The sequence below is a fragment of the Trachypithecus francoisi genome, unplaced genomic scaffold (assembly GCF_009764315.1).
Source record: "Trachypithecus francoisi isolate TF-2019V2 unplaced genomic scaffold, Tfra_2.0 Lachesis_group15, whole genome shotgun sequence".
Lineage (NCBI taxonomy): Eukaryota > Metazoa > Chordata > Mammalia > Primates > Cercopithecidae > Trachypithecus > Trachypithecus francoisi.
In genome coordinates, this window is record NW_022681460.1 from 40484465 (window position 1) to 40497569 (window position 13105).

The 13105-nt window shown below is 40.2% G+C and overlaps 1 protein-coding gene across 3 annotated transcripts in view; it reads left to right on the forward strand.

Annotated features, from left to right (window-relative positions):
* The first annotated feature begins 7526 nt into the window (after nt 1-7526).
* The window catches only part of KLHL32 (kelch like family member 32), a 223090-nt gene continuing 217511 nt past the window's right edge, over nt 7527-13105 (forward strand). For 2 of the 3 annotated variants that reach the window (XM_033234659.1, XM_033234662.1), the window contains exon 1: nt 7527-7915. The gene's annotated coding sequence lies outside the window, so the exon portion shown is untranslated. The remainder of the gene's footprint in view (nt 7916-13105) is intronic. The other variant, XM_033234660.1, reaches the window with a different exon arrangement.

Sequence of the window (13105 nt, forward strand, 5' to 3'; positions counted from 1 at the left end):
TGCTGTTTTATCTGCCTTATAAAATTGCAAGGATTTTGAAGAAAGGCATATTAGCCAAGATTCTTATGTTGGAAATGATAAAACCCAAATTAACCAAACTTAAACAGAAAATGAGAAATTTATTGCACACAAAATTAAATGCTGGGAAGTATGCAGTGGAGCTGGACTTAGGATAACCTAGGATGCAAGCACTATTACTTCCTCCTTGTCACTTCCTCTTTTCTCCTTGCTTTCCATCCTTCATGCTGCTCTCTGCATGATAGCCTCACTGTCACAAAATGGTTCCCCTGGAGACTCATACCCTGTAGTTCTCAGATCAGAAAAGAGATTTTCTTTACTCAGCTTGAGTTTAGAAGTAAAACATCCTGGGAAAGGTCTATTGTCTGTCTGACCTGACGTCCATTCCCCAATGTTATCAGAAGGAGGATGAGGTCAGAGAGAGATGCTGGCAACAGAAAACAACAGCTATGACCGAGGCACTATTTCTTGTTCAATGCCCTAAATGATCATTACATTCTTCACAGAGGAGGCAATCCTATCTTTAATATTGCGAGGAACTTCAGCAAAATTAAGCAGGAACTTCAACTGGGCCTCCTCTGGTATTCAGGCATGTTTGGGTTTGTCAGGAAGACTGCAGTGTGTAACTACATGTGTCAGGGATCAATTCCTGTGATGGGCTTAAGAGACTTCAGGGAAAAGAACATCATCCTAAGTGAAGTCAGAGACGAGGAGTATCTTTGGTGTAAGAACATCAAAGGACTGTTGACTTTTGAGGACAGAACATGTTTGCTACTCAAACTGTCCCCTAAGCTACCTTTCTGAGACTGAGGTCTGTGCCTTAAAAAGAGTTTCTAACAGTTTGGGATCAGATAATTCGTTGTTGCAGGGGCTGTCCCACTCATTATAGGGAGTTTAGCAGCATCCCTGGATTTACCCACTAGATGCCAGTAGCATGCTTTTCTAGGCATGCAAAACAGTAATGAAGCCAGACATTATGTCCCCTGAGGGACAAAAATCACCTTTTCTTGAGAACCACTGGAACCACTGGCCTAGAAGGAAGAAACTATAAAAAGGAGGAAAAGGAGTAAATAAAAACGGAAAGAGCTGCTGTCCAAGGCAGCCAGGTAGTCTCACTCACAGTATCTACAAAGGGCCATTTCTTGTGCTAGCAAGGATGAGCAGGGTGAGTTAACAGAGCTCATAGGTAAAATACCTTTGAGAGAACTTGAAATAAAATTTGGGGAAGCCAGGGATGCTAGTTTCTGTTAATCAGACAGACTAAAGCTGTAGAAATATTTTTGTGTTATTTTTGACAGTTCTTATGACCTATTTTTACCTTCAGGCTGATATGGCTTGGGAAACATTAAATTTGAACGAATGGATGATTTTAATGAATGAGGTTAACAGTTTTTTTTTCTTAATGGCATACTTAAATTCACACGTTACTACTGTGGGGTTAGAATTTTAGAAGTGTCGGGTACATTAATCTACATTATACTACTGTAAAATAGTGATGAACTTTCTGTGAAAACTGATCCCACACAGAGTTCTAAGATTAGAAACTAAAAATTTGATGTATCACCAAGTGTTCAATTTAAATTCCATGATAAGTGGCCTAAACATGAGAGAAATGTTCAAAATAGGCTACTGTGAGACATCTTCACATTCAATGGGTTACTCATCACTTTTTAAAAGAGAATTTATATCTTTAAAACTTGCATTAATTTGTTTTAAAATACCCATTCTGATTCCACTTGAAATGTGTTTTGAAGCAGGAGAGGATATAATAAAAGAAAATATTAAAAGGAAGTAATAAAATTCCTCAATTAAGTCTACTTTGAAAAAATGGAGAAAATGAAGAGCCATCACTCCACCTGTGCAGTGTAGCATCGCTTTCCCCTGCGGAGGTAAGAGAACTTCACTCTTCCTGTCCTCCCCATCTCTCTTCTCCCTGTCTCAGCACAGTAAGAGGTTCATGACCTAGACTTGACCAATTAGATTCTCCTGGGAATTTGAATCTTGGATGGAGTGGAGTTATTTGGATTCCTGGTTTTACTAAAGGCTTGGATATTCAGGTTTTCCCTCCCAGTCCCTCAATTCTATGAGCCACTAGTATCCTTCCAATTAAGTATCTTCTTCACTTTATTTCCAGTAAAGTAATCAGGTTATCAAGAATCAATTTCAGTTGCTTAAAACAGAAGCAAAGAACTGTAACTGATACAGGAAACGCTGATTAAAAAGTATTGTGACTCATTTGTCACTATGATTAAAGAGAATGGGAAAGGGTCAGGAAAGAATATGGAATTAGAACTGAAAGGTAGATTTCTTGAGTCTATGCAGACCAAACGCTCAAAGTATGGGATCTATTCATATGTGTTTCATTTGTTTGTTTTTTAATCTTCTACTTCTACCAGGTTTATATATAGGTGTAGTTACGTAGTTGCCAATGTTGCTTGATTAATTTTAGGATTTCCACAGTATTTAAGCAATTTTTTTTCTGACTGTGATGCTTACTATTTTCCAGTAATGCAATTAAAAGTGTTTTAATAGCCACTTTTATAAATTGATTCTAAAAAGTAATGCTTTAAATTTACTAATGCATTTTAATATAAATATTACTCATGCTCATCATAAAAATAATAAACAGTACAGAAAGGTAGAAAATGAAAAATAAAAGAGCCACATCATCCCCTTTTTCAGAGAAAATCAAATTTCTTACTTAAGATATTTCTAGGTATAACTGACACGTCTTTGGTTCCTGGTGTTTCCTCATACTTGGGCTCTTGCCCATTCAACCAAGTAGGCATTTTACAAAACTTGCCTCAGTGGAGGGATAACATTAGAGACTACAGGTTAAGAAAACCAATCAGCCAACCAAATTTGCTTCTTGATTTAATGAGTTTCAAAAGACCAGTCCTCAGAAGAAAGGCAGAGTTTATTTACACAGGAACAGAAACAGTTTCGGGGAAAAAAAAAAACACGGTGAGGAAGAGTGAATCTTGCTAATTGGGAGGACTGGATAGGGTTCCCTGGGCTGGGATGATGGGAAGATCATGACTACTCAGTAAGGGAGCATGGTCTTTCGGGTCAGGGAAAGGGGCCTGGTTAAGGAAAATCCTTGGAGAGTAGAGTCGGCATCACAGACACCATCCTCTAACACTATGAGCACTGCTGGTCACCTCCAGCACCTGCTGACACCCAGTCTTCACTCAACTAAGACCAATACAACTGTTAGTTTTCCTTTCCATGGTATCCCACCTTCCAAAATCCAGGAGGAGCGAATATGTGCCCTAAGAGGGGCCTATCCTGACCTTTTGGATGGCCTAGGTCATGTGTGAGTTCCCCAGGTTAGAGAGTGACACAGAACATCGATGGTACTGAGGTCACATGGAAGGTCCAGCACCTTGATGTCTATGGCACTGAACAGAGCCAGCTTCAGATTCACGCCTCTCCTCCTGAGCCAGTAAAATGTAAAAACACACAGTTAAACACACATCTCCCTTCTTCTCTTCCTCTACTTTTACACAAACTACATCACACTATACCTATTGATCTTCCACTTGCATTTTTCACTTAGTGATATAGCTTTGATATCAGCCTGCAAAGATCTACTCTGTTTTTTTAATGGCTACTTGGTATCTTCATAATTTGACTGGTCCCCAAATGATGGACCTTTAGTTCTCTCTGTCCCTCTCTCTCTCTCTCTTCCCCCTTCTCCCTTCCCTTTTCTCTCTCAAATATTACCAAGCTATCATGAGTATCCTTTCACATAAGTCTTTGAACTTTTGTGTGAGGTAACCCTAGGATGAATTCTTAGAATTGGAATTGCTGGACCAAAAAATATGAGCTTTTAAGAAAAAAAATAATGAATATAAATATTGACAAGTTGTTTTCCAAAATGTTTGTATTGACTTAAATTCTCATAAGCTCTTCTTTACCCATATTCTCTGAAGCACTAGGTATTATAATCTTTTTACACCTTTGCCAATCTGATACATGAAAATTACAATTTATTTTTAAATCTGCCTTCTCTTAGTGATGACTAAGAATCCTCTTTACATTTTGTTGAACCTATTTAATTGTGCAATTACAATATTCTTTCTTACAGGTAGGGGCTATTTTCTATTCAGCACTGTACATTTTTACAAAGCTCCCATTATGTGTCTAGTTGATTATGTTGAATTAGACTGAAAACAACAACAGCATTTGATATCAAAGAATGTGGCACAGAAAATGTAAACATGAAATATTTTAACAGTAAAAAATTTCCTGTGGCACTACTTTTGAGTTACACTGGCACTGGCTCCTAATGAATAGGATGAATTAGCTATAAAATGTACCCGTAGGTAACTGAGTAAAGTGTTAGCTAGAGTTGTTTTGTGTTATCCACTTGAAAACTAGAGAATACCAGCCAAAAATCAATTTTGGTTTTGGGATAACTAATACTGATCTGTTCTCTCGAGTAGTACTGTAATTAGAAATATGGTTCAGTGATTCCTTAATGTCACCACTGGTTTGTGACAGAAAACCACGACACTGGCATTAAGAATGACAATTTCCTCCTTATTTGCTTTGGGAGGAGGCAGCTATCAGGAATTTAACAAAAAACTATGACATAGCTCTCTTTCAGGATGCAGTTTTAGCTAGAAATCTGCTCTGTCTAGAGACAGTTTCAAATCTGATTCTCCCAGAGCTGTTAGAATACAGACTTTATAAAAACTCACAGCACTAGATTTATGCTACCCTCCTATATCTTGGCTCATGGACAAGCTGATGATAGATGAAAACAATGCAAAAACTTGTATTCCAAGATGCTTTCCAAAGTATATTAAGAGGCAAGCTGAAAAAAAAGAAAAAAGTGTTACATACTCAACCAAACTCTAGGATACTTGTTTAAGAAAGTGAAAGAGGTTTCTTTCATGTAAGGCTTCAGTCTTCAATATACCAATGTGACAGGAACCTAGTTTTCAGTGTATCCCCAAATCATCTGACCTGGCACCCTATTTCCTATAGTGAATATATGCTATTTTCCGGCCACCCAGTGTCCACTCTTCTTTTTAAATCTAGTGGGGCTATAAGCAGGGGTCCCACACTACCACAACTGAGGGACAGGCCAATGCTCCAGGCTAGGACAACTGGAAGCTGCAGACTACAACTGGGAGTACAAAGAGCAATCAATTGGGGCTCACCCATTTCAGCAATGGAAGACACCATCTTACAACATTCCTGTCCTGACATTATCCTGTTGTCACTGCTTCTGTGCCCTTTGGAATTCTCCTGCTGGCTTTCTATGCCGGGTATCCAGCTAGGCTTCCCATCAGTTCTTAGAGCTCCTGATATCCTTCTATTAAGTTCCTTCTTGCCTAAATTGGGCAGAGGGTTTTCAGTTGCAACCAAAGACTCACACTTTTTTTTTTTTTTTTTTAAATCTTCAGCTCATCTCTCATAACATCACTAGATTGAAACAGGAACAATGTATATTTATTGACAAAAGACCTATGCGGATTACACCACCTAACACATTCTAGGAGCTCAAAAAATTGCTGAACAAATAACAAGTATTCCAAAAAACAGGTTTTGGGAAGTATTATTTTAAGTTGTTTTCTTAATAAGGAGAAAGACTATATATGATGGTACCTAAGAGAGAAATGGTGCCTAATACCTAGTTGCTCCTCTAGGAGTGGAGTAAACTGCAAAATATTTCTGTTGAATTTTGGTGGCTATTGAATAAATTAGTGTCTCTTATTTTAGAGAAATAAAAGACTTAAGACAAAACATAAACTTTAAATCAATACTAAGGAACCATTTAGGAAAAGCTTGCCCTCTCTGAACTAGACATTTTACTAGGCATTTGACATTCAAACCTCAACTCCATGTGTCAATGAACAATATTTAGTGAGCTGATACTATGTGGCAGACATTGTGCTAGGGCCAGGAGACACCATGACACACCCAGCTTGGGCAGTAAAATACTCTTCCACAGTCACACAGATGGTGAGTTGGTGGTGTAAATATTCTTTTCCTGTGTAAGTGCAATTATAGTCTTTGCTCTATTTAATTATACTAAATAAATAGCTTCTATTTATTCTAAACAAACGGATAACCCATTCAATATAGATGGGCTTAAAATTTTAAGTATTCTCACTTTAGTGACAAACACCTTGGGAATCTTAAAGGAGTGTTTTATTTATTGATACCTGTCACCGTCAATAATTTTGGTTCAAAGACGCTTTCATATTTGATTTTCTGATAGAAGATAACAATCAAAACTTTCAAGTTGCTTATGAAAAATTCTTAGGATGACACTGCACCTAATGTTTGTAGTCAGTTGTTTGTCATTCTTTCCTCTGTATCTATGCTGTGTCCAGCACTGCTAGAGAAGTAGGTACCCAACATCCTAAGGTCCAAATATCAGAACCATGAAAATGAAGCACTAGAAGCCAGACAGATAACCCCCAGAGGGAGCAAACGAAAAAAAAACCCCAAATCTTGTGGATCTAGAAGTAGAAAATAATCGCTGAACCACTGATTTGAGACCCATGAGAATATTAAGGACACCTCAAAATAGATCAGGGCACTGTTCCTAGCCCAATTCTGTGGCAGAACATAAACCTGCAAGAAATAGGATTAACATACTATCTCTGCAGTAAGTTAAATCCTGAACTTCTACAAAATAGTTTACTCCAATTTAGTTACATTCTTCCTCCTTCCGGTGTCTTACCTCCACGTTGGACTGAGGTTTTCAATTCAATGGTGAAATATTTACCTATTAAAATTACCCATTTTGCTTCAGTGTGAGTTTCTCAGCATGTTTTACACAGGAGTGACCTGAATGACTCGCAAGTGGCACGAGTGTGCCAGGCCCTGGAATTGAATGGTATGGTTCCGTGGTTGTTGTCTGGTTGCGGTTTTATTGCTGAATTAGCAGTAACCACAGTAATCATACCCTTTCTCATTTCTTAGGCTTGGGGATTTCGTCCACCTTAGGGGGTTGGTCCCCCTGTCATTTCTCAAAGTTACTGTGAATTTGTTCTGGTCAGTACCATAGAGTGTATTATCCTAAGGAGGGCCACTGTAGGGCCATAGGACTAGAGGCAACTTGAACTTCACAAGTTAGCAGAGGAAGGACTCCCTGGCACACCGACTTAGGGCCACGGCGTCTGTTTGCTCAGGTTGCCCGCCAGCCCTGGGAAGAGAGTCTGGGGGCAAGCAGGCTGGGTTCCCGGGTCTCAGTCGCCTCAGTGGTGGCTACAGACTGCGCATGTGACCCATGGGCCGGCGGCGCAGGGGCCGGAGAGCGAGGAGTAAGGCGGCGTGGAGGAAGGGACTTCCGGGACCAGCGAGAGCGCGCTGGCTGCTCGCCGACGGCGGGGGCGGGGGGCGGCGGGGGAGCGAGCTCGCTGGCGGCTGGCGGCGGCGTTGCGCGCGGGGCAGGGAAGGGATATGCGCGGGATCGCAGGGAAGGGGGAGGGGAAGCGAGCGCGCGGGCTCGCTGAAGGCGTGGGGGGGAGGGGGCGGAGCCCTGTGGCGTCTGAACCCGCCCCGGGGGTGCCAAGGTGCGTCTCCAGTCTGACGCGACCGCCTGGGGCGGAGCTAGCGGGACGTGCCACCTGCAGTGCTGGCTAGGGCTTTTTATTTACTAGGGAGCAGTTTCCCCGCGCGACAGTCCGGGAGCGCGCAGGCACTCGCGCGCACACACATGCACGCAGGCACACACACACACACTTTTGCACACACAAACACTGTAGGACGCTCGTCTTCACTATTGCATCCCCGAACCAGCAGAGCGACGCTACTGCGGGTTCTCTTAACCTCAGCATCGTGGGGCGAAGCAGAGCCATTGTGCATCAAGGAGAGGCCGGTGCCTGCGCTGCCGTCTCGGGTACCTAACCCAGCAGACCGCTCACCCCATCGGGTAAGCCAGTCTCTCTCCTTGTAACCTGTTCTGCAGACCCGAGGAAGAGGGTGGGAGGCTGCTGGTGCGCCAGTGGGGGCAGACCCTGAGTTGACATTTCAGGGGCTTGCAGCCCATGCAGCCTCTGTAGCCTCTGCCCCTGTCGTCTAACGGGAGCAGCCACTACTCAGGTTACTTATGCTGTCAGCCCTGGAGTCGCTCCCCACTTCTTCCCTTCCCCCGCCCCGCCCCCCCCCCCCCCCCCCCCCCAGCCCAATATGTACTGTGCTCCTTGGTTGCCAAGGAGACTTGCTTAAACATCAGCCCTGGGACATCTATTGAAAGAACTGGTTTCTTAAATGATGCTGTTATTTATTTTGATATTTAAAATAAAATATATACTGAGGACCTTGTGGTAATTTGGCATTCGTTAATTTGTATTCAGGTGGAGGTTTCATTCAACTTCAAGAAAAGCCGTAATTGCACTTATGGTATGCCTTAAAAAGGATTCGTCAGATAAATTTTTCAACGGATTGTGTCTTGAATCATAATTTACTCCCATTTTGGTGATCTTATAAAGAAAGCTGACTCTGGTTTAGATCCCTTCTTCCCCTCTATTTCCAGTTTTATTTTGCAATTCACTTAGTCGTGATTATTTTAAGTTAAAAGCAGATGATTTAATTGTGGTTCCCCACACAAGGTTGAGCTTCTGTTGTAAATTGAGCAGAACAGGAATACATGTTTGTGAATTTGTAATGTAAGAAGGTAGCATTCATGACATACATCTTTGCTAGCATTTTTATATCCCCTGCATCAGTACTGAAGCGCAGTTTTCTGCACCTCTGCTCATTTCTGAGAAGATTCTGTTTTCTTTAAAATCTCTTATTGATTTTTTTTGAGAGATGTCTTATCTCTGTACACGTACAGAGATAGATATAAAATGTGTGCCATGGCTTACTAGAGCTTATATGAAAGTGCAGTTGTTTTTGTTTTTTGTTTTTTTCTGATGGGACTGAGTCCTCTACTAGAACACTGATAGGCCCATGGAAGAGATCAGTGCTTCTCTTTCACAGAAGCCCCTAATACCTGGGCTACCAGTTTTGTTTTGTTTTGAGGCCTCAGGTGTCTATTGGGTGAACTTGTAACACAGTGCTTGAAGGCATCAGCAATCCAGTAATTACATTTTGCACGAATTTCATGCCTCCCTCACAAACAAATGGCCTAGTGAAGATCCACTGGTATTCACTGGTATTTTGTTTTCCTTTGGTATTTGTTCATCTTTTCTACTTCTTGTTAAATGACACAGGGAAATAAGTCAAATTCTTCTAATTTAGATTTTAAACTCTGTCATAGAAAGTGTAATAAATAATGTGAGGAGCAAGTAAGCCAAACAATGACTGAGGTAGATAGAGGGGATTTATGCAACTCATAGAGCTTTGGGAGATGAATGATGACGACAAACATTTTACATTACAGTGTAAAAAGCACTTCTCATATACTTCTTTTTTAATCCTCACAACAACCCTTTGAGGCCAATAAATTACCTTCCATTTAAAGCTGAGGAACCCAAGACTCAAACCTTGCTGAAGGTCACAGCTAGTGAATGGGGAAGCCCTTTCTAGATCCAGTCTCCTTGCCCTTAAAAAAAGTTGTACGTGTGTTTCAGATGTGTGTAGGGATCTGGCAAGTGATATAAAGGAGTGGGGCAGGCTTAGAGAAGACATGTGGGAGAGAGGGTAGGGAGTGGAGCGTGAACTGTGGCCTCTGGAACTTGCAAACCACTGTAAAGGAGGCAGCTCCCACTCCACTGTAGCTGATTGTTATTGTCCAGGCTCTAAAACATGACAGTTTTTTAAGGAAAACGGAAGCTTCTAGATTTTTTATATGAGGTATCCTTAATTTTAAAAACTGTAAGGACCACATTAAAAAATGTATCTGGGTCATATCTGGCCTGTGGCCTGCTAGTTAGCAACCCATAACTACTGAAGCCTCACTCAATTTTAAGTTATTATTCTCTAACAAAACACTGATGTGAACAAATGCATCATCACTGTGAGTGATCAGTTTTTTATTTCAATATTAAAGTCTAATAAATGCTCTACCTTTGTTCTTCAATAAACTGGTTCAAAAATTTTTTGAGGTTTCCTAGATCTCTCTCTTATATCTCAGAAAATAAAAGAGCATGAAGTGCTCCAAAATAGGAATTTTTGAATCTGGTGAAACAAAAGCATTTATAGTTTAGAACTTATGTTCCTGGCTTAATGTTTTTTTTTTCTTGCCGTAAGGCCAAGAAGTGGAGGAAAACTCAGTTGAGTGCTTGTTATAGGAAGACGTAGGATTGGTCAGCAAATGGAGCATCCTGAGCCTTTAATGAAAACGTCTGATTAAAGTGTTATGTAATTAGTTAAAACCCACCACTGAATACTGCAAGATGCCAAAGGAGCAAAAACATAAGTGGGAACTCAGAGACATTAAATTCCAGCACCCTGGTATATAAAATGTTTACTCCTTAAGTAACTATCTTGTAGTGAGGTAAATACATTTTGAGAAGCTGCCATTTTCTCCCGTTTCTGCTAGAGCCACAGAGATGCTAGTGGACTTCACTGAAGTAAGTAGTCAGAGAGGAGTGTCATTATTTACATTGCCTCTTTGGTGGATCCAGAGAGGTGTAGTTAAAAGGAAAAGCCAAAAGATTTGAACAGTGACTTCTAAAATCCCCCTCTGGAAAGATGCCTTAACAGTAAGTAAAGCCATTTCAGTTTTCCTTTCGTGGAAATATGTTGCACCCCTAGTAAGGAGCTATGCAGGTGTGTGTTAGTAATGTTCTAACAAAGTCCTGGCTGAGTGCTGTTGAGATACCGTCTCTGCCCTCAAGGATTCAGAGCAAACACACTGCTCCTGGCAGCGTCCACTTTTCGAGCTCTTGTGTGATTGGCTTCACAGTGACTCTATAAACTGGGCATCTTATTTCCATTTTACAGATGGAGAATCTAATACTGCGAAGTCCAATTGGACCAATGAAAGAAATCTTGCAACCTCAGCTGCTCTTCTCTCTTCACATTCCTTCTTCTCAACTGTTATCTAATGCAGCTTATAGACATGTACATAATTGTGATTTTGAGGGAGTTATGTGTTAAATGTTACAATGGAAATATAAGATTACGTAGAAGCTCAGACACAGGGAAAAATTTTTAAGTGTTCTGATTGTGGAGATCAGGTCAGTCCCTATGTAGCAGGGGGATTAGTGCTGGAACTTGGCGGCTGGGTGTGATTATATTAAATGAAAATCTTTATAGCTGTTGAAAGATGGGAGTCTCCATCAGACAGTCTGTTGGAAATGTGGGTTAAGAGGATGATGCTAGTGATACCTGATATTGATGAGCTTATTGTAGCTGAGCGGGTGAAAGCTTTGGAAGAACTATGGTCTCCAAGATGGAGTGCAGCAGAAGATGCAACTGCGGATGGATGGGAGGGGATGGAGGAAGATAAATTTAGGAAGGAGACTAGGAGAGGAGTTGTAGCCATAGAGGAGAATCTGGAGAATGTAGTACTGATTCTTCTAAAAGACTGAACATAAAGGCAAGGGACAAACCAATATTATATTCTCTGTACAGAGACTGGCACATGATAAATACCCATAAACCATGATGATGTGTCTATGTATTTAATGTTTGGTGGCTTGTACATAATTTCTTCTCATGATAACACTTTCCTATAGAAAAAGCATACACATATTTTATATGAATTCATTTGGAGTGGATAAATATATGGATTTTCAATAATGGGAAAAGATTCTGGCAAATTAGATGATAAAAGATGTAATTTTTTTTTTCTAGTAGAGTCATAGACTTGGAGGCTAAGGAAGCTCTTACAGATACGGATTTTAAGGTTGCATATACTTTTGATGAAGTCTTGTATGTTTGGGACAAGTAAAGGAAAAGTGTGGGCTGTATGTTAACCATTTGAAAAGCTATACTCAAATCCAGACAGAAGGCTTTGGTGACAGGTAAATGTACTATAATCTTGATCTTTGTTGGGTCAATGTTTTTATTACATCAGTATAGATATGAAAGAAATGTGACAAACAAGTGGGAGTGAGACTTGCATTTAAGTACTAGATCTTTGGTGACTGGATGGGAGATCTACCTGTTAGAATGTTCAGCACAAGGTAACAGGATGAAATAAAATAGAAGGTGTCATAGCTAGAGTCTAGCACTGGGGATATTTGTCATGATAGAAATTTACTTTAAAGTTGGAGGGATTTTAATTCCTATCAAGTACAATATAAGCCAATATGATGATTTGCTCTTCACAGATACATTTGGCAAGTAATGGAAAATATTATGAAAAAATGATACTGTAAGGAGCCCATCTTTCTTAATAAGCAAGGGACTTTTTGGTGACAGCAGAGATAGATGTGGCTATGTCTCTGTGTCAGGCAGTGTCTTCCCTTCTCTGCTTATATGACTGCTTATTATTTCAGAATTGTTTTCCAATTTGCAGAGTAGAACTTAAGACTTTATCCTAGAACATTTTACTTTCTCTCTTGTTGGGAATTAGTAAATGGAATTCATTTTGTTCACCTTTTTCCTGGCATTTCTAATCAGAACCTTCATTCCCAGGCCCTTCTTGTCAAGATCTTTACCTAAGAGGAGCTGAGCAATGTGAAGTGCTCAACTTTCTTCATATTTCTTTTGTTCTTTCCCTATTTCATATGCACATTGCAATGCATTAATGTATTTAATTTAACTTGATTTTGACATATGGCACTATAAGTTTTGGTGAGATTTTTAAACGAACTATGTAGGAAAAAAAAAGTTTTGCAGACTTAACTTGGAGTCAGATTAGTTCCACATATGGCAAAAAGCATTGAAAGCTATAAATTTGTCTAAAATAGCTTCTTCCCTTGCAAGGTTGAAGTCACCAACCTGATAAGATAATTTTTAAGTGAAGAAGAAATGTCTTTGGCAGTTTTCATGGACTCTTGACAACATTTTCCTACATGTTTATTTGAGGCATAATGTATTCTGCTTTCCATGCCAGATGAGCCAGTTCCAGTTACTTAGAAGCAGGGCTACCCCCTCCCTTCCTCACCCAGATGATACAACCAGTTTGTTATACAAGATATTGATGGAAAAAGAAGTCCCATCCTAGCTGATTGCTTCAGTGAGAACATATTTGATGCTAATGGCACAGACAATAGAGCAGTGG